This window comes from Buteo buteo, chromosome 7, assembly GCF_964188355.1.
Source record: "Buteo buteo chromosome 7, bButBut1.hap1.1, whole genome shotgun sequence".
Classification (NCBI taxonomy): domain Eukaryota; kingdom Metazoa; phylum Chordata; class Aves; order Accipitriformes; family Accipitridae; genus Buteo; species Buteo buteo.
The window spans coordinates 13,918,285-13,940,820 of record NC_134177.1 but is presented as its reverse complement, the minus strand read 5'-3'; the positions used below and the strand labels follow the sequence as shown (position 1 = coordinate 13,940,820).

Here is a 22,536-nt window from a genome sequence, read left to right as displayed (position 1 = left end):
TTAACTTTTTCATCTTTTCCTCATGAGTCAGCTCCAGCAATACCCAAAGCAAAATAGATCCACCATTCAGATAAGACAAATCTTGTCCTATACACTGGTTTTATCTTTAGTAACCAGAGCTGGCAAGATAGCTAAAAACCAGATGGGTTTTCACAATCCTGTTAGAGAGCAGGAAGGTAAAGACTTACTGGAAGGGAAAGTCTAGACGAGCATTGCATAGCACAGTATGTGCAACCTTCCCCACCCACCATTGTCCCCAGTGACTTTTCAGGGCTTGATCTATTAACAGGACACAGTATACAAAACACTTGGAATCCGTGGTCTTCTTTGGAGACTTTGTCTTATTCTTCACCCAAATTAGTGTGTTCTTCTGTAAGCCTTACTGACAGTGCCCAAGTTTCACAACGCTTCAGTCACTCCTTTCAGAAAGAAGGAAAATACTCTATCATCTGGATATGCCACAAACATCAAATGAGGAACAGCTTGCATGAACAAAAGCAGAAGCACGCTACATATGTGCTTGTCCAAATTATTTGGCAACCAACAAGTATACTAGGAAAGAACAGATAGATGAGGAAAAAATAGAGAAGTTATTTCCTCACGAACATTATTCTTAATAAATAACTTTACTCACTTTGCTAAGAATGATTTGGCTGGAACATGGTACTTAAACTGTCAAAAACTTTTATTTTTGAATTGCTCTTCACGCACTGCTTCTGTCAGACTTTAATTTGTTTTACTGGATTGGGGGACCAGAATTACACCCTAGCATTGCACTATCAAGCAGCAAACTTCCCATTTGCTCGCTGTTCTGCTTGCCTGCCTCCTCTTTGTTTTAGACTTCTTCACTGGTATGTAACATATTTCTGTCCACACCAAAATCCTAAACTGCAACTCTAGATGCAAAATGCCCTACATGGATAATCAGGACATAAACAACCATAGCAGAAGTTGTTTTCTGACCTCTACTACTCAACATGAGAACTAAATTCAAAAGAAGGTACTTTCTTCCCTTCCTCTCATCCCCTCATTTTTCCTTTTCCTCCACTCTATACAGCTTCAACATGTACAGTTTGATTTGCAGAATTTTTTAGCTCATCCCCCTGGATCACATATCTGTGGATGATACCAGTACAGGATTAAATACCCTAGCCAGCATCAGGGGGTTTGTACTGTATGCCTTTTCAGAGCAAAGCACCTAACGGTAAGCCTAGGCTTAAAGCATATGAGCAGAATTTGGACATGCAGGCTCCATCGGCAGCCAGTACACCCAATGTACGGCCACTGCTTGGAAAGCAGACTTCCCTACCATCTTCTGGGTCTTTTCCTTTTCCTCCCCCGACAAGATCTCTTGTCAGAGGAAGGGAGTTCAGAGCTTCTTTCTCTCTACCAGCAGGTTGGTTTCACTCTGTTACATTAATGGGAATTGCAGGTGCACTTCAGCCCAAACTTTAATTTCTTCAAACAGCAGAGAAAAGGCTACATGCACTTGGGGAGGAAGAATATACATCCGTTTGTGCAATCTTAGCTTTCAAGGGGAAATGTGCAGTGGAAAAAGAAGGAATGATAGGGGAAATTAAATTAAAATGCAGGACAAAGAATATTAGTAACAGAAGGGAACTTTTACCTGTGGTGGTGGCCAAAATGTTTTCAAGATGCTCAGTGAGAATACACGGTTGTACAGGAAGCCCAGCAGACTATCCAAATATGATGATGAGTTGGAGAGTTCTAGGGAAATTGTCCTGTTTCTACAGTCTAAAAGAACTTAGCAGCTCAGTCCATCTCTGACCTCGGCGGCTCTCTTGTCCCTTGTTTCTCTGGGTTGGCAGGAGTTCATCAGAGAGTCTGGCAGGACAGCCCTCCAGGCATTCCTGCAGTATCTCTTGGCTCTCCTGCCAAATGGTCTGGGGCATGTTCAAAGGCACCGCAAGTGAAGAGGGGAAGCAGGGAAGCACTCCGAACAACATGGCATGACTGTGTTCTGGTAAGATTTTCCTAGGTACATGGGAGGTTGTTTCCACTTACAGACCTCCACCAGCCTCACAGAGGACAGTCACTCTGTACAGGCTGTCATCTCTAGAGCAGGGTGGCTGAGAAGTGCACATCTCCTATTTTCATTCTCATCTTCTCATGTTTCTTGCCCCATCCAGGCTGACTTCCCACTTCGGTCAAGGCAATGGTATTTATCATAGCACCATAGAGAACACAGGATGGAGACACCCAACCTGGCAAATGCCTTCTGGCACTAACGGAGTTATTAATCATTAATGATTTACACCACAGGCATCTCAAACACGCTTCCACTCCTCCTGACCCTGTAATGATGTTCTTTTATGCCCTCTCAGAGTCTTACCTTTACCTTACCTTTACCTTGGCTCTGGCCCAACCCCTGTTCCTCAAGCTCTTCACCACAGGGTCAGTCTTCTCACCCAGCCTGCTCTGCCCTGCTCTCCACTCTGCCTAGTCAGTCTCTCAAGAAGATTTATTAGATCACATGGAAGGAGCTAATCTCTGCCATCCCAACTAACTGGCTCTTCACCCCAGTGTACATGGTCAACATCAGTTCTTGCTCTGCCCTGGGTTCCTTTTGAGATCTGTCTTCCTTTGTTACCCTTTCCTGTCCCACTGATTCCCCATCCCAAACACTGCCAGCCTGCACTCAAAAAATTTCCAGAGCCTTTCTACTGTGTGCTGCAGCTTCATCTCCAGATATCTTACCAGTACCTTGTAGAGTGGCATTAAAACGTCTCTATCTCCATAGGTCACCTGTCTAATACACCTGGATTGTACTTACATTGGCAGAGTACAATGCCACCCTCTGACCACCAATGCTTGAACATCCAAGACTGTACTGCTGATGTTTCAGTTCATTTAAAAAATGAGAATTTGCTAAAAACCCAACCACACATAAATGATTATATTAAAATTCTTTTCCTACTCCTTTTTCACTCTTTCCCATAAGTTCACTGGGGTGGCAAGGTTTCTGATATGGACACCAGCCCTTTGAATAAAACTTGGCAGGTTTCACACCACTCATTTCTCTTAGGCCAGTACAGTGCTGCATGACATTAACAGCTTCCAGCCATACCATTGACAAGAGGAAAATAATTCCTTCTGTTAGCAATGACCTTCCAAAGTAGTGCGCTTGCAAAGCATACTAAGTGCTAACAGCCTTTTTTTTATTTCATTGATTTTCTCAAATCATTGTCAGAATTTCTGTTAATAGGTTCATTAGTCTCACAACAAAGAGATGATGAACATATCCACCAAGAAGAAACCACAAAGAACTGCAAAGTACTCACAGGACATGAGAATGGTGTGATGTAAATGTTAGATCAGCTTGGGGCACAGGCAGTACTGCACAGCATTGCTCTCCCCTCGCTGCTGTTATAAATTGGGACACAGTCAGGTTCACTCTGATCTGACATAACTGACCAGACCCCAGTCTGGTCATGGACACTGCCCATTTCTGGGCTCTGTGCACACAATCAGAGTTTTATCCCTTAGCTCTATATAGTTCAGCTTACCACATGCTGTTGACTTTCACCCAAACAAGCTCAGTTACTTTTTTTTTGTCCACACTCATCTCTGCTTATCAGTACTATCTTTACCATCACTCATTCACGTATCAGAGAGAAAAATGCTTTAGCATATTGAGGGCATGTCCACGTGGGGCTAACACCATCCCACTGTAGATGCTCCTGAATCCAGAATAACACATCAGTGCTCTATTCCACTTGGCAAATTAGTACTACTGAAAGACATGGAGAAGCAGCCCACTGCAGAGCCAGGCTAACGTGGCAGAGCTACAGGCTCCACGTGATACTATGCTGCATAATACAGGTGCAATAGTTTGTTCAGAGCTAGCACAGGTGTCTCTAACTTGGCACTACTCCACATGGTACAGACTAGCCCATCCAGGTGTTTGGTAGTATCCTCCAATATTGGGGGTGTTTCAATAAGTTTTATGGGAGTGATCTATTTTGTCCCAAATTCACCAGATGGCTAAGTTTTTTCTCTCTTTTTCTTTCTCTTTCCAGGTAATCACCATGAAATCAACATAAAGGCAACCGAAAACTTGCCAGCCTTCACGTTATCTGAAGTCACTATTTCACCATTTTTGTCAACTCCATGTCATTTCCCCCATCCTTAAGTGGCTATATTAGCAGAAGAGAAATGTCTTTTGATCAAGATACTTGCTTATAATGCAAAATAGTAAAAGCATATGTTGATAGACATTATGTCTTGCATTATCAAGCAAAGAGAGGAAACTTTGACTACAGCTTACTGTCAACAAACCCCAATAAAAATAGTACCATAACAATTGTTCATATCACTGTATTGTAACCTCTTTAAGACTTAGATTGTTTAATATGTGGAACTTGTATGGCACCAACCTTAACTAGCTATGCTTTATTTCTTGCATATTTCATGTTTCACTCCCCCATATCTACATCCTACTGGAAAGTTTCAAAAGTATTATTTATCTCTTGCGTGATAGTAGCAAACACAAATCACAACAAACTCAGCTTTTTATCTCAAAATCCAGAAAAAGCAGGAGTACATCTAGAGTAAGAGGCCCCAGGTTTAGGGGATTCAGCAGTAGCTAGACCATCTATGCTACTTTCTTCCCATGGTCATGTTTTTGCTTTTCTGAAACTACACCTGCATGCCAAACTGGACAGATTCACATCCTCATGACCGGAGAGAAGCACAGTTTTAACGCTCTCGTGCAATCTTCTCTGGCTTGCTTTTGCTATTTGTAGTATCACTAAGGAAACCAAACGTGAGACTGGTGATCTTTATTCAACATGTGCCTTCCCCAGACGTGATCTCAGCTAACTTATGTATCACTTAACTCCAGCCCATTCTTTCCTATACAAATACCCATGAAATCAGGTTGAACTGGAAGGTAAGTGATAATAGCTGTGACTGAATAGATTTTTATGTCCAGTACATGAAGAGCTACAGTGATTTCTAATGGCAGGCTGCCAAGCCTTTGCAGCTACAGGACCGGTGGTGCTAAGCAGAGCGTATTGTATATTTGCTATAAAGATAATGCATCACACCTAGCACTCGCTGGAAGGTCTCACACCACTTTACAACAGTGGGATGCAATTATCTACTGGGGATGGAGACAGAGGGATATGATGTGACTCACCTAAGATCCTGCCCCTTCTCTGGAACTGCCACCAAGGATACAGTTTGGGACTTCTGTGTGTCCCAATCCCAATCCAATGCTTTCTCCAAGTGAATCTGACAATAAAACACACTGGACTAGATACAAATACAGCCAATTCTGTCTTAAATGCAGGTTCTGCTCTACCCTTCCATGGCAGCCGGCACTCTCTTTTCAAAGCATTCACTTTCATTTCTGATGATCACTGTGTGCCAGTGCTTGGTGTTAGTTAGTATCTGTCGAAAGGCAGAGTTTTAGTTACGGAAAATCAAGGGAAAAAAACAAAACTTTTTTTTTTTTTATTTTAATCCAAATTCCTCTGGAAGTGACTGGCCTGCTCCTTAACCTATGAGCCACCATGGGCAGCATAGGATGAATTTTTCATGGCAATATCAACAGAGTATGATTAGCAGTTCTCTGATCTTGACTCTTTATGCATTTTTCCTCACAATTCAGTTGTTTGCTGGGGATATGTGACCTTCCCCAATTTAGAGGTGGAAAACTAAGGCAAGGATTCACACTTAATGCCAAGCTCCATGATCACGCACACAGCTATAACTCATGCTTTGAATGCAGTTTGAAGTTCAACTGATTCACATAGGCAGAGAAACACAAGGCATGCAGGGCAAAACCTTGGCTTATATTCAGGCTGGCCTTCCACTGCATCTGGCTCTAGCCATGTGGTGTAGCAAATGTGAACTTATGCTCAAAGTACATTTCACACAGAGAGACCAGAGGCACCAGTAAGCTACCATGCAGCACCTGATTTGGGTGAGCCACCTCTGTGAATGCTCTCACCTCTCAGCAAATGCAAAGTAGTAAGACTTAGCTTAGCATGCGATAAAGGAAGTTTCACTAAGGCAGCGTGACCTTACAGGAAGAGAGAGCTAAGCACCTGCATCGAGACAATGACCATGACTCAGATGACATGCAGTAATTTGTTGAGCCACAGCAACGTGAGCATTTATCCAAATCCAAGTGATTTTCCTGTGGTCACAAGAGAAGCCCAAAGCACAAGAGTGCAGAACTTAACAGTTTCCCAGAACCTCAAATACTAAGCCCATGTTCCCCTCTCTCACTTGATAATGAAAAATAACATGCAGGTGTATCCTTTTATCAGAAAACTGGTATTTCTCCAATTGCTCCAACATGAGTTTTTTTAAAGTATCGTTCATTTAAACAGCTCCTGAAAGCATTGAATCTGTACTAATGCAGATTAATAGAAGATTTGCAACAACAAAGCTTGGAAAGAATGCTTTTTAAAAATTAACATCTTAAAAAAAATTTCAGCTGTGCATAGTTAATTCCATGGTTGTTCACTGCAGGGTTTTTTGGACTTCAGAAGTTAAATGTATTGCAGGCCATGGTGTACAGGGCTAGATGGGACCTCAGTCTGGCAATTCCTATGCAAGGCAAAATTTCACTGTCATAGGATTTTCCATTGCATCAAACTACTTATGCAACCTCTTGAAAGGGAAAAACATAAGAGCTTCACACAACTGAGAATCATTATTCCACCTTGCAGCATAAAGCTGTTCTGCACAGGTAAGTAATCAATAGGAAGAAACATAAGTAAGCAATGGGAAGAAAGCAAGCCTGACCTTCCTGATGACATTTGGGTTCATAATGCTCATTCTGTAGCATATGCACATCTAAGCAGGAGATTGAGAGTCTGAGCAATATGTCAAGCACTAAGAGAACTGTGATTTATATCAGTCAGAAGTCAGATGCTTTCATCACAACACAAAGTTACCTGAGGCCATGAATTGTCTGGTGCCAGCATTTAGAGCATACTCTAAATGGTATGCTACACCTCATTATCTATGTATATTCCTTAGTGTTTGCAGGAACTTAGCACCTAAGAACTCCCAGTGAAATCCAGCCCTACTGCACAGATTGTGCCTGCCCTTCCTATGAGTCAATTCCCCGGTCAAAGGTGAATTTTAGACAATGTTTTTGCAACTAAAATATAGCCATCATTGTTGAATCTTCCAGAAATCTGAACCTGTAATTTTTCTCAGACTTTGCAGAAAGTAAAAAAGGTGTTGGTAGCAATCCCAGCAGTTAGCAGTTCCAGCATCCATCCATACTGCTCTCCAGTTTGCTCTAGCCCAGCAAATGCATGTACAGTACAGTCTTGTTTGAGTCAGTCCTCAGCCTTTTCTAGGAAGGGACAGCAATACTGACAAAACAACATTCTGCAGGCAACATCAGAACATGCTTTAGTTAAAGACTCAGTCTTACTTTGACCATATGCAAAGCTGGTGGGTCTGGTAGCAAACTGTTACCCTGAGCAGTAGGTAGTGAGTGGCTGGCAGGACAGAGTAGAATTAACGTAAGTTTCTATAGAAAATGTCTCTGTTGATATAGTTTTCTGTGTGCCTAGGTATGGTATAATTTAATCCCCAGGAAGCTCTGCCACACAGTTTCAGGCAGTGAACCCTACATTGCTGAGAAAGGACCTGTGACAGTAAAAGCGCAGGAACAGCAGCTTTACAGAGAGGGGATAAGCAACTCTAGTTCAACAGCAACACAAGGGAAGGGCAACTTGGACAAGTACCTATTCCACTTTATACTGCATGCCTAGAGCAGGTACTACATGTCATCATGTGGCCACATACTGAAAGACAACACTCAGAGAAGCCTACCTCTGGGTTTCAGGTGTGCTCTAACTGCAGAAATGCTACACAAAGCAACGCCTGCTGCATTGACATTTAGCCTTTCAGGCATTCTGCCCATGAAATCCAGGTACAAATTATGGTAGACAGCCTGGAAAAACAAAGAACCTCGAGATATTAAAGGTGAAAGCTGATTTCCCTCTGTTTCTCTTATTACAGAGGACAACTCCACCTGATTTCTCCCATGTCTTGTTCTTTGTCTGGCTGACACTTGCATCACTTGGCAGGCACCTGCAGCCAAAGACGTGCATCAAATTTGTATTCTTCCATGGCTATCAGTAGAAATACAACCATTTTCACAACAGTGAGGTTGACTAAATGCCCTTGGTAACTTCTGGTTTATGTGTGAGTTGATGGCACTCTGATGCTTTTAGGCAGTATTAAGTACCTCATAGAACTGGGCCAATAGCCAGGGCACAGATCTGGCACGTGGAAAATAATAAGTGGAATATCTCCTTGTTACCACAGCAACTTGAAAAACACAGTGAAAACAGTTCATATCCCTCCAGAATAACTGAGGATGAACAGACATACACTTTTGAAATATTGAAACAAATATTATAATGATGCTCCTGAATTGCAGAATAAATCCTACTTCATGCAGACGTGAACGTCAGAAAGCCAGATGTTGTCTATTGATACTGAAACTTCCTATAATCCCCTAAAATCTGTTGGATAACATACAAGGAACTGATTGTACCAAAGCTTAAAGGAACAAGAACAACACTGACAGTTACACAACTAAACATGGGGAAATACTCGTTGTATTTCACAAATTAATCAAGCTTTTGTGCTTTTTTAAATAGGCATATTTATTTACTTCTCTGGATTGTGCAGTAGAGACCTCATCCTACCATCTTAGCAGGCTTGATTCAAAGATCATTAAAGTCAAGAGAAAGAACTCCATTAACTTTGGTGAGCTTTGGCTCTAGGCTTCAGGCAAGACCACGGTTGAGCCAAGGGAGTCAATGAATCACTTCTAGATGAAGTCAAAGGATGATCAAAGACAGTAGTTTGATAACCTCTTTGATGGCACTCTTCATGATCCAGACTTAAGGGACACCACTCTCGGTGGAACACCAGACTCTCACAGCCTTTGCACTCATAGGAGATGTTACACAAACTTGCATAGGATCTAGTGGGTTTTCTGATGTTGATATCTGTCTTCTCTTTTACTATAAGATAATCCAGAAGTAATTTGTTTATATATAAAATTATTTTTCCCCCAAATAAAAATGCTTTTTATGCCTATTGAAACTTTATGGTAAAACAAACATTCCTGGCTAGTATTTTGGACCTCCCTCTGATACCTACCATGGGAAGCCAAGGATTCAGACTCCTAATTAAGAACACTTTCTATTTTTCCCTTTGGTCTGGCAGTACCAGCCCTAATCCCTGGAATTTAGCAACAATCAGAAGAGGTTATTTAACAAGGAATCACATTCCTCAGTTTAAAAATAAAATAAGGATAATTACTTCTAGATAAAACCTCTTAAAACTAGAGATGCATTTTATTAATATTGACACAGTATCAGATTAGATTTTCCTGCATTACAGAGGCACTATAAGAAAATATCTGGAGACTATAAACAAGAACAGGCTAAGTTAATACAGCTCCATATTATTAAGTATGAAACAAAAAGCTCCTAATTTTGTGGTGCAAAGATGTTATTATCCACCCTCCAAACATGTTATCCCTTTATCCTTCCTTATTCACATTACTAGAGTTTGCATCAAGATAGACATGACTTTGTAACGTAATACCAAGACAGAAACGTAGTTGAGTGTCTTGATATAGAAGCTCTGATGCAGCAAATCTGAAATTAATATGCACTCCAGTAAGTTCATCACAATGACTGCAAAGAAGAAACTATAAACTAACTCTTGGAGATAAAAAATATAATCATAGTAAAAAATACAGTAAGAACAACAGTGCCTATGGACAGAACCAAAGTGATGACGGACAGTGCAAGACCTTCTTGGGTCTTGCTGAGTTACAGCCTTCTTGTGTTGTCTCTACCCAGTGATGAGGCCAACTTTAAATATTTTCTGGATCAATCAAATACTACAGCAATAATTAATTTAGTCTACCAAAAATTCTCCACTGAGACTATCTGATTGTTATGTCATAATCAGGGTAAGGGCACATTCAATTAGAAAAACGATGGACCTGAATTGTTATCCAAAATAACAAAGCTTGAACCAAAGCTTTGGTAGTTCATGGACTGTTCATTAATATTTTCTTCCCCAAGGGCTAAAATTGCTGTTTGCATTTCACTGACTTCAGGTATTGCTGTCATTAAAGGTAGATACTACCCAAAATCCAGGATATGAGTAATATCAAGGTGTGAAGAAGTTTGTAGCAGTACAGAGTTCTTAAATCTGTGGCTATCCCCAGGGATTGAAAGGAGGAGTCCAAATAAGCATAAAAAACTAATGGTGGTAAATAACCTGTGACAGGTTCAGCTTACAAGAAGAAAAGCCAGTATTTCAAGGCAATCTGTTTATGAACTGTTTGATGGTAATGGTAAGAGAACCTGAGAGCATGGCATCATTGTGCTTATCACTATTTGTCTTGGTTTCACAGAATCCAAGATTAAACTAGGGCCAGGAGGAGTCTTAGGAGGTCAACCCCATCCAGACAAACACCTCCAGTGCTGCAGATCCCAGTCCGTTCTTGGTTAATCCATACCTGGGCTTTGCTGCCTTTCTGTAAGAGATCTTTGCTCAGAATTGCAGTTAGACATGAGACAGATATTTGCACATACTCTTTGCTGTTTCACACTGGTGTATCCACTCTAAACTCCAGCTAGTTTCAGCTAGAACTAAATCTGGCCACTATTGTAAGGGACAACAAAAAATGTTTTTACAAATATGCTAGCAGTAAAAAGAATCCCAGGGAGAATATCTATCCTTTAATGGATACAGAGGGGAATGTATCAACCAGAGACGAGGAAAAGGCTGAGGTACTTAATGCCTTCTTTGCCTCAGTCTTTAATAGTGAGTCCCGTTATCCTCAGGGTACTCCACCCCTTGAGCTGGAAGGTAAGGATGAAGAGCAGAACATATACCCCCTTAATCCAGGAGGAAATAGTTAGTGACCTACTATGCCATCTGGACACTCAGAAATCTATGGGACCTGATGGGATCCATCCAAGAGTACTGAGGGAACTGGCAGAGGTCCTTGCCAAGCCACTCTCTATCATCTATCAGGGATCCTGGTCAACGGGGAAGGTCCCAGAGGACTGGAGGCTTGCCAGTGTGACTCCCATTTATAAGAAGGGTTGGAGGGAGGGTCCGGGGAACTACAGGCCTGTCAGCCTGACCTCAGTACCGGGGAAGAATATGGAATGGTTTGTCTTGAGAGTACTCACATGGCAAGTCTGGGATAAGAAGGGTATCAGGCCCAGTCAGCATGGGTTTACGAAAGGCAGGTCCTGCTTGACCAACCTGATCTCCTTCTATGACCAGGTGACCCGCCTAGTGGATGAGGGAAAGGCTGTGGATGTTATCTTCCCTGACTTCAGCAAGGCCTTTGACACTGTCTCTCATGGCATACTCCTTGAGAAACTGGCATCTCATGGCTTGGACAGGTGTAGTCTTCACTGGGTGAAAAACTGGCTGGATGGACGAGCCCAGAGGGTTGTGGTGAATGGAGTTAAATCCAGTTGGTGGCCAGTCACAAGTGGTGTTCCCCAGGGCTCAGTTTTGGGGCCAGTTCTCTTTAATATCTTTATCAATGATCTGGATGAGGGGATCGAGTGCACCCTCAGTAAGTTTGTGGATGACACCAAGTTGTGAGGGAGGATTGATCTGCTCGAGGGTAGGTAGGCTCTACAGAGGGAGCCGGACAGGCTGGATCAATGGGCTGAGGCCAATTGTATGAGGTTCAACAGGGCCAAGTGACCGGCCCTGCACTTGGGTCACAACAACCCCATGCAACGCTACAGGCTTGGGGAAGAGTGGCTGGAAAGCTGCCGGGCAGAAAAAGACCTGGGGGTGCTGGTTGACAGCCGGCTGAATATGAGCCAGCAGTGTGCCCAGGTGGCCAAGAAGGCCAACAGCATCCTGGCCTGTATCAGAAATAGTGCGGCCAGCAGGAGCAGGGAGGCGATCGTCCCCCTGTACCCAGCACTGGTGAGGCCGCACCTCGAATATTGTGTTTGGTTTTGGGCGCCTCACTGCAGGAAAGACATGGAGGTGCTGGAGTGTGTCCAGAGAAGGGCAACGCAGCTGGTGAGGGGCCTGGAGCACAAGTCTGATGAGGAGCGGCTGAGGGAGCTGGGGCTGTTTAGTCTGGAGAAGAGGAGGCTGAGGGGAGACCTTATCGCTCTCTACAACTACCTGAAAGGAGGTTGTAGTGAGGTGGGTGCTGGTCTCTTCTGTCAGGTGGCTGGAGATAGGATGAGAGGAAATGGCCTCAAGTTGCGGCAGGGAAGGTTTAGATTGGATATTAGGAAAAAATTTTTTACTGAGACGGTTGTCAGACATTGGAACTGGCTGCCCAGGGAAGTGGTGGGGTCACCATCCCTGGAGGTATTCAAAAAGCAAGTAGACAGGGCACTTCAGGACATGGTTTAGTGGGCATGGTTGATGGTTGGACTCGATGGTCTTGAAGGTCTTTTCCAACCTAAATGATTCTATGATTCTCTCCAGAGGCTAACAAAAGAGGACGAAGATCCCTACTTTATGGGAAGTGGACCACCGAGAGATCAAGTGAGATACCCAAAAGCAAATACACAGTCTGAAGCAGAGCGAGAAAAAGAGTCATTGAAACTAAGTGTTGTCAGGTGCATATTGAAAAACCGCAGTTGTGTTTCCTGCTGGAGAGCTTCTGATCATAAACCAGTGATCTAAGAGGAACATAAATGCCACACAGTGTTACCAAGGTCTGTTCCCATCATAAACATACATTTACCTAATCACCCTCACTCTCGGACCTGGATTTTTTTTACTGTAAGTTATTAAAACATCACAACAATTACCTGAATTGATGCCAAAGAAAGCATTGCTTGTGATTGCTTTGAGTAGCTCAAAGCTCTGCCTTGCTCTTTCTTTTTTTGTTGTTTTTTTAAAAATATCCTTTACCTAGTAGCTTTTGCCTTAGACTTAGCAGTTCAGTAAGAAAATACACTCAAAAGAGTTTCTTCTAAGATATGAAATGAAAGTCCTTTTTACTTTAAATATAGTGATCTTTAAGCAAAATAGCTGAGAAAAAAAAAATCTTTCATCTCTTTTTGTGATAGATGAAAACTGTGGTGACAGTCACACATCTCAGGGGAGTAACTCTGAGACAGGTCTTGTCTTCTGCAGAAATGCCTGTGCTGCGAACGGGGAGTGCCTGGTACACAACTTTTTTCCACCTCCATGGAAAGAAAGCCAGGATGGGGTTTCACTCTGGACCTCCAACAAGACTCTACTCTTCTTCTCATGGGTGTTGAAGAAAGTTCTGGGCCTCCAGAACACTGACCTTGCTGCATCCAAGGATCTCGGGAGCACAACGTCACCCCTGCATCAGATCATCAGAGCTTCCTCACCAGCAGCGATCTGCCAGTAAAGCTCACTGTCATGAGTTAACCCGAGAGCGTAACAGCACAGGAAATGCTCAACACATCAGTCTTTCTTACAGCAAAAGAAAATAAAGTGGATGGAGAACAAGGAGGAATTACTGTGACCAACAGAAAGAGTTCAAGTTGGCACAATAGGCACAAGGAGCAGCTTCATGCGATGGAGAATAACAGAGTTTTTCCCAAATCAGTGATAAGTGAGCAGCCCCTGGAGCCAGACCCAGCCCAGCCACAGTCTCAAAGTGAAGTCCCTGAACCCCTTGCTCAGAAAGAGGATGCCTAACTTTGAGCTGCACATCTCAGGGAAAAGACCAGGTAACTGGTCATGGACCAGCTCAAGCCAGCACTAACTCCAGCTCCTGAGCTCCACCATATGGTGCAGAAAGATGCAAACTGAAGAAAGGAACTCGGTGAACACAGTAAAGGGAATCAGAGCCAAGAACTGAATCCCACAGAGCTGTAGCCAAATGGAGTCGGAGGAAACCATATAGCGCTTTACATCCATGGATCGCACAGTGCTTTGCAAACATTCATTAACCTTCCATGCTGCTGGGCTATTCACTTGCAGGTATTCATTCCCTATGAAATTCAGGGGTAAGGAGCCTGCTGTGGGTGGTGCAGAATGAATTGCTGGCAGAGCCCAGCAGTTCAGCTCTGTGCTGACCAGACACATTGACATATTTTACCTTTCATCATAATATCATGAGGCAGAACACAGCTTACTGTCAGCCTGGAAAAGAAGCAAGAAAAGTTTCCAGTGCCTCTGCTGTTTTGAGACAAGCAAATGCAAAGGGCTGGTAGATGCAACCTGCATCAGGCAGTGGGCAAGTGTAGTTAACAGAAAAAAACATCCCTCCATATGGAGATGGGCCTGAGTGTACTTCTTCCTGAGAAAAGGCAAAGAACTGCCTTCAAACATTTCAGGAACAGTTAACAGACTTTCTGTTTCTGTTTGCTTATTTTTAATTTTTCTGGCTTATCTTCTTTTAGACTGTAAACTTGTGATGCAAGAACCAAATTAAGTCCAGCCGAGGAATTCAATTTATAAGGGGGTAAAAAACCCAATGAATAAGACAGTCCCAAACAACAGCTCATTTATATTCTAGACAAAATGATACTACCAACTAAGCAATGACTACCAGTAATTTAGAATAAAATACATCAGAGAGACATGGTAACGGTCACCTAACCATGTGCTAAAACAACAGAAAAAGAACATTGTAGTGATTTGGCTGAAAAAAACTCCTAACATGTGGAAAGCTGAAAACATGCAGGTTAGGGGAAAATGCCCCCAAACATACCTCTGCTCCCACATTAGATTAAATGGCAACAGAATTGTCATTTTTTCTTTTACTGATGCTGTCATTAAAAAGTCTCGTGGACCGAAGGGGAACTGACTAGTCAAATTTTGGAAACAAAATTGCATTGAGACAAAGAGACCACAGAGATGGCAAAGACTCAGTGAGGCTTAAAGAAAAAAAACAAAAAGAGTTTATTTTAGTAATACAGGTTAGGAACGTTAATATAGATATATATCTCCAAACTAATATATATAATGATTTTTAATGTTGACAGCATCTGTTTAAAGACGACTTCATGGCTGTTAGCCAGAGGTTTGGAGAAGTGTTATTTGGCCCTGAAAGTCACTATTATGGAAACAAACCACACTCTTTTGGGTTATTTGGTGTACACGACAGCACAGATGCGATTTTTGCAGTGCTGGCTCTGTCTTTCTAATTAACTCTACTCTCTCCAGTGCAGAGCTGACATCTGCCAGCACCAGTCCTCCTTCATTTTGGTCAAATCCCTCTCAGAGCTGATGTTGGCAGGCAGCAAATTCTCATCTTGCTGCTCCCCCCTTAAAGAATTTCTTTCCTCTGCCTTTCACCTATGAGCAAAAAGGGAAACCTAAACCTTTCGGCTGCCTTAATCTTGGTGATCTGGTGAAGTGCTCCATCACTCTCAAGCACTAGCAGATCTAATAAGCAAAGCAATGCCAACCCTCTGGTGCGATAGTAACCCTGTCCACATAAACATTTTCCAAGACTGATTTTTCCATTAAGTTCTTGATCCCTTTGACATGAATTGTTTCGACTTATATGAAATGAAATCTGAAGCACGCTGCCTCTTAAGGAAGAAAAAGATTTTGCATGCAACACAAAATGTTACTGTTGCAAAGTGGTGGTGTCCATACATGTGTGTACCTGTATCCATGCATGTGCACCATTTCCTTCTGCAAGATGGTAGCAGGAGCATCCAGCAAGGAGCTATATGTCAGAGATCCCAAAGTAGCAAAGAGAAATATCCAAGCTATCTAGATACTTTCTGCAGCTGAAGAACCTGTATTTTAGCCTCGCTATCCCTTTGAAGTTTTAGGTGTTATTTCTGCATGCACAGATGTGCAGAAGCAAAGGTACCTTTTGGAGCCTCAGTAGCAGCTTTGGGAGCATCATGGTTTAACCCCAGCTGGCAGCTAAGCCCCACGCAGCCGCTTGCTCACTCCCCCCCCGCGTGATGGGATGGGGGAGAGAATCAGAAGAGTAAAAGTGAGAAAACTCATGGGCTGAGATATTTTCATAGGTAAAGCAAAAGCCACACACACACAAGCAAAGCAAAGCAAGGAATTCATTACCCACTTCCCATGGGCAGGCAGGTGTTCAGCCATCTCCAGGACAGCAGGGCTCCATCACCCCTAACGGTGACTTGGGGAGACAAATGCCATCACTCCGAACGTCCCCCCCCTTCCTTCTTCTTCCCCCACCTTTATATGCTGAGCATGACGTTGTATGCTCTGGACCATCCCTTGGGTCAGTGGGGGTCAGCTGTCCCGGCTGTGTCCCCTCCCAACTCCTTGTGCCCCCCCAGCCTGCTCGCTGGTGGGGTGGGGGGAGACGCAGAAAAGGCCTCAGCTCTGTGTGAGCACTGCTCAGCAATAACGAAAACACCCCTGTGTTATCAACAGTGTTATCAGCACAGATCCAAAACATAGCCCCACACTAGCTACTATGAAAAGAATTAACTCTATCTCAGCCAAAACCAGCACAGGGAGGAAGATCATGAAGGACTGTCCCAGCTTTCTGCAGGGTGGGACAGGGTGGTGATCTGGGAACTCTGAAGTACATTCGTGTTATCTGGATATGGTAGGGAAGGAATTGCAACCAGGCCTGAGAGCACAAGGGCAAATAATTACTTTGTGTTGGCACCTTCTGGTAAGGAAAGCAGGAATTGCCAGATCTGATTAGTACCATGGCTAATTTCAACCATGACTAGCAGGCTGGGTCAGGGGCCTCTGTTGTGGACAGTGAATCACTAAACAGTCCAGAAATATTTCCTTCCATTAGTCAGAGGAAAGCCTGAAGAACAAGAGTTTATACCCCTTCTGTTTTTCATTTTTCTCTTTGTGGTTAGCCTTGAAAAACTAATAAACATTTAGTGTGTCTACTGCATAATTCTATGTTTGCCTGCATGTATAGTAGCTGTAGGGAGCAAACACTATCACTCACGACAACAGACCTTAAATCAAACAGACAGTCCTTTGTCTACACTAAAGAAATAATTTTTTTCTCCAGTGACAGTTTTTGACCCCTAATAAATTAGAAATCAACCACCTAAACCTGAAAACAGAACAGAAAAATACACATTTGCTAAAATATAAGTGTGTGCTTATACATGCAGATTCCATACAGGGTGAAAATCTTCCCACAATTGATTCATTCTAGATGTTTTCCAGTTTTTAAGAATGCCTCACATACTCTCCTCCTGCAGTGAGTCCAGCCATGCAGCGGAATGCTCCTGGAATGACACCAGCCTATTTCTGATCACTTCACAAGTATTGATACTGATACTCTCTTAAATTATTAAGATGCTGCTATTTTTAAGTAGCCTATAGGTCTAATGCCAGCCTAACAGCCTGCCATTCAAATGATCTATGCTTAAGCCCATTACAGGCCAAAAGCCCAGGACATACTTTCCCTTGGCTTAATACCCTTTCTCATTTCCAGAACTTCTCTTCCTCCATCACTCATGAGCCTAAATAATACACGACAGTTCACATTAAGCTGCCTTTGTGTGACAGTCCTGAGATGATTTGTCAAAGAAATGCAACTCCCTTTGTGCAGCAGGTTCTTAATGAGCTTTAGGGAGGGCTTTATAACCTCTCAGAATCAATCTGAGCCCTTATAAACACTCCTCAGTGACCTGCTTTTCAAATAAATGCTTGTGCTTTTTTGGCTAGGAAGATACAGGGCTGCGTGGGTTATCTAAGCAGTTATTGCAAACAGAGAGGAGGGCATATAAACACTGCCCCAGCCTGAGCTGGCAGCTGTTCTTCCCGAAAGGAGCACCAGGCAAACCATGGAGCATGGTACAGGGGGCTCTGTAGGATACAGAGCCCGAACAAGGACAGAGCCAGTGCACGAGCTCACGAAGGGATCTCACTCGGCCAAGATGTTGCCGTTATCTCCAGTTTCTAGTGAAGATGTGCTGCGTACGCACGGCTTGCAGAATATCCCGAGGTTCTGCCATGTGCTGTGCAGGGAGAGGAGCTGGCACAGGAGGCAAGTAATGGGATACAGAACAGTTTGTTCTAGAGTCCTGGTTTGTGTCCATCGCATCTCGTTAGGGGCCTTGGGTGAAATTACTGCTTTGCTGATGTTAAAGACAAAACTCCCTGGGCCAGGATTCCCCTACAAGTGTTGCTGGCATATGAGAAAAACTTAATAACCACACAGGTGGGTCTCCCCTCCAATTTGCAGCAGACAGTTCACTGTCATACCCAGCATGACATAACCCTTTGCTAACTGCTGTATATGGAGACGCTGAGTGTGAGGCTAAACTACATGATGGTGTATCAGAGGGGACAGGCTCTGGTAAAACACATACGCACAAAAAAATTGCACTTTTGCTGCTATTGTGGGGATGGCATTTTCTAGAGCTGGGTAGGGCAGAAATCTGAACAAAGTCCAGTGCCAGCTGAAAGAAAGATCACACCAAAAACAGTTTGGTTGAATAAACATTGAATGAGCATCAGCATTTCACTAAGCACATAAGAAAGATTTTGTTTAAAAAGAAAAACAAAACACACAAAAAAAACCAACAAAAAAAACCAACCAAACAAAAAAACAAACCCCCAAACCAGTGTTCTCTGTGTTTTATGCACTCGGAAGAGCTAGCATCCAAACATTTCCCTGATAAATGAGCTGCCTCCCACTTTGTTGAGCAATGCTAACCCTCTAAAGCACATATGTGCTTTCATCTGATTTTGGGCACTCCTGCAAACATCAAGAACACAGGTGCCAACAAATGACCTTGCATGGTCCTACACTGTGGAGTGCTGCACTGCTGTTCCTTGCTCTTGTGGAAGGGAAAGGCACCCAGTAGAAAACTGGCTGATTCCTGGCCAGACAATAAGTACTGAACCTAAACACCCAAGCTTTAATCTTCTCGGTCTTGACTTACTTAAAAAGCACTATCAGAAAAAAACCACAAACTATTAGACCAAATTCCTCTTCTTTCTGTAGTGAGAGGCACAGGGATGCCACACAGAAACTGGGGCACGGAGCTGAGATGGTCAAGCTAAGAGTTTCCACCACCACCACAAGCAAAAGCAGAAGCATATCAGCAGAGGTGCACCAGAGTTTATTTGCCTGGGCACAGCACTGCGACAGTGTGGCCGTTCTTTCAGACTTCGGCTGTATCTCCACATGTTGCTGGGCACATGTTGGTTTGGGTGGCTGAAGACATTAATCTGGGTGTTTCTGTTGTACAAGCCATGGTAGAGTGTAAACATCTTTTTGAAAGTGAGACCAACAAACCAAAACTACTCAAGCAATTTTGAAAACAAACTTGTGCTTCAGTTTCCCCCACTGCAACATTAACAGCATTTGTCCACTACTATGTGTTTCAAAATCTAAGGTATCGATCAAAAAAGCAACTTGAATGTTAACACCCATTTGCAATACTTGACCAGGCTTATAGTAAGTCACTGTAACAACCTGAATATAATTACAGCAATAAAAAACAACGGTTGCAAAGTGTTGCACATTCATCAACTAAGCATGCAATAAAGCATCTGTACCCAGTCCCAGTGCTCATACCTCATCGTTAACTGGAGCTGGCTGGAGGCAAAGTCTTAATTGTAGTGTTAGATTAGAAAGTCTGCAGGTACCTAACTTGCCAAGAAAGCATTATGCTTTGTGTTACTGAAACTGATACAAGTGACACACATTACAATAGACTATTGCCATGCAGAGAAAAGGCCAAGTTACTTGCAGCTGTAACTACTATTCCATTCTGGAGTAGGCTGTCTAGCAAGGCAGCAGGAAATAGGGCTGGATATTTAACCAGTCCCCAATTGGATGTATTTACAAGGTGAAACATCCAAAATGTTGCTTGCAGTGTTAAAGCCACAGTGTCCTTCCCACAGCTCTAATGCTGACTGTTGCTCTGCCTTAACGTACAATGGATGTACACCCCACTGCAGTTTCCCTCATGTGAGATGACCAATTATAATAAAGCTTGTTATAGACAAAATAACAGTGCATGTATTAAGTTATTCCCTGATTTTTGTGCAGGATTTAACACTGACTATATATAAAGGCTGCATCTGAAATCTGTCCCCAAAACAAATCTGTGTGTTTACGCTGCACGCAATTCCTCACTGCCTGGAATTTTGCTTTAGCAGTTACATGGATGCAAAATGAGGACAAGTCAAGCACATAGTTTAGGAAAGGTTGTAAAAATCTGATAAAGTTTGATCCATATTTTACATAACTGCAAAACTAACTAACATTAAATGTAAAGAAAATGATCCCTGTTTTTCCTACAGAAGATAGTTACAGAACAATGGGTTAGGGTTGAGTACCCAATCACATCTTACACAATTTAAAATTACATTTAGCCTAGGCAGCTCTCAGTGGACAGCTGAGCAATGAAAGCCACATAGATTCTCTCTCCACTCCTTTCACGCACACATATTCTTTACCATTGAGCTGCACAGCAAATTTTACCCCCTGGATTTCCACTTTCAGTGTTATAATCTGAGATCACTTTAGAAAAATATACAGAGAAATTAAACTCTAGACTTGGTGGGCTGCTCCAGGAATATTTCTTTCCTGACAGCTTCCTGTGAAGTAATTGAAAACCCAGGATAACTGAGTCCTGTATTGTCACTCTAGGATGTGCCAGATTTAAGTGTTACTGCACATGGTCCCATCGGCTGGGGGATGGTGAATCCTGGGGCTCTCAGCCTGGATTATGATGGGCAAGTGCACCTGAACTTGTTTGCTAGCAGCAAAGTCTCTATAACCTCTTTGGCGTTACACAGCTCCTGCACTCCTAATTCCCAAATGACATCAGTTGGAAATACATGGACCTCAGCGAAGAGTAAGCATCAGAAGGAACACAGCAAGGGCAATCGGCAGGGGCTGGGCAGAGCAGGGGGTCTTCCCCCTTCCATCAGACACTTCTCCCACTAAACAGATATCTTGCTCCACTGCAGCTCTGCCACTCTCAGAGAGCCCTGGTGATGTGTTAAAAAGCAGTCAAAAGTAATTTAAAAGAAAAGGCAGAAATGAATTCAATAAGCGTGCTTGATAGCACACTGAGGAGAGAACAGCAGGAAACAAGGCCTAGATCAGTTAGACCTCCAGCTTCCAAATATATTTATTCTGCCCTACTAGATTAAACAATTCCATCTTGTAGCACTCGAGCAAGAAGGCTTCAGTTTTCCACAATTGTTACCATGTCCACTAGCACCCGCATGTGGTATTTCAGTGATTTCTGTTGTTACTTAATGATCCAGCATCACAGACTGCTTCCAGGAACCATGTGTTTCTGCCTCTCTAACTGTCCACAAATTAAAATGGGGTCCCAGAACAAAAGAAACCCTATCTGTGAGGAAATTCAGATCTGGATTTGGAGTTGGGTCCAAACATCACCATCTGGTTTAAAAAAAAAAAAAAAAAATCACGCAGACATTACACACACAATCTGCATTCCCCTGGGGTTCTACACCGGTGGCTAAAATCTATTTTACCTTTACCGGATAGTCTTTCTGGATAAGACATTTTCTATTCATATCTTTGTTTACTCACAATATTTTCAAAGAAAACGTGACGCGTGTTACTGGGGGAAACGGGAAAAAGCCATGGGAGAGTTTACACTTTATAGAAAGGGCTTCCCCCCCGCCATGTGCTGCTGTAGAGGTCCAAGCCTGTGCCTCCACAGCTCTTGAAGACCTTGCTTTCCCCAGGCCTGCCGAGCTTGACCGTTCCTCCTAAGGCCACGTAAGCCAAGAGCGTTGTCCCCTCGAAACCCGCTCGCTCGGGGCAGGAGCCCCAGGAGGCTGCGGCTGAGCGGCTCCGTGCGGGGCGAGCCCAGGTCGTGCCGCAAGATGGGGCTCTCGGTGCACTGACACGGAGGCCGCAGGGACAGCGAGAAGCCTTCCCAAGGGGGGAACACATGCTGGGGACGAGACAGAACAGCGCCGAGGCTCCCATCCCGCGTACACAGACAGGCTACCCTGACCACCTTCAAAACTGCCTGAGGAAGCAAAGAGAAAATGTTGCTTTCTGCACGCTAACTGCGCCGTCTCGCTGCCCAAGAAATAAGAATCTGGGGTCAGAGCTGCAGCTGGGAGACCGGCAAACACCAGTTTTCCTGCTGAAGTTGTAACCAGGAAAGCAAGGTTCACCTAGGAGGGGAATAGTCTAGGAGGGGAGCTGGCTACTGATGCCTTCCAGCTGAGTCCCTGGCAGGAGATGGGATGCCGAGCAGGCAGTGGTGTCCCAGATACGTGCTTTAGTCAGTGAGCCACAGCATAAAGCAGAGGATGAACCTTGCCTGGGTGTGTTTTGAAACTAAAGAGAGCGTCTCGCTTTAGAAACAGAAGAGCACATTCACCAGTAGCAAACACTGGAGACAGAACCTCTGGGTCAGCCGCAGTGGGGAGAGATGGGACTCGAGACCCGCTCAGCAAAGGGGAAGAGCGTGTCTTGCCTGGCTGGGGTTCTACATCGATGCATGGCAGGGAAAGCAGTCCGATCTAAAAGCTGCTTTCCACATAAAGGAGGGAGCAGGATATACGTAATGCTCCTTCTTATTTTAAAAGGAC

General features: G+C 43.5%; 1 protein-coding gene across 2 annotated transcripts in view; it reads right to left on the bottom strand.

Moving 5' to 3' along the window:
* OSTN (osteocrin) overlaps positions 1-22,536 on the bottom strand; it is a 111,196-nt gene that overhangs the window by 51,022 nt on the left and 37,638 nt on the right. The window contains exon 1 of one of the 2 annotated variants that reach the window (XM_075033240.1): positions 1,628-1,796. The exons of the other annotated variant lie outside the window; for it this stretch is intronic. The gene's annotated coding sequence lies outside the window, so the exon portion shown is untranslated. Of the gene's footprint in view, positions 1-1,627; positions 1,797-22,536 lie in introns of those variants that run through there. 2 annotated transcript variants of the gene reach the window in all.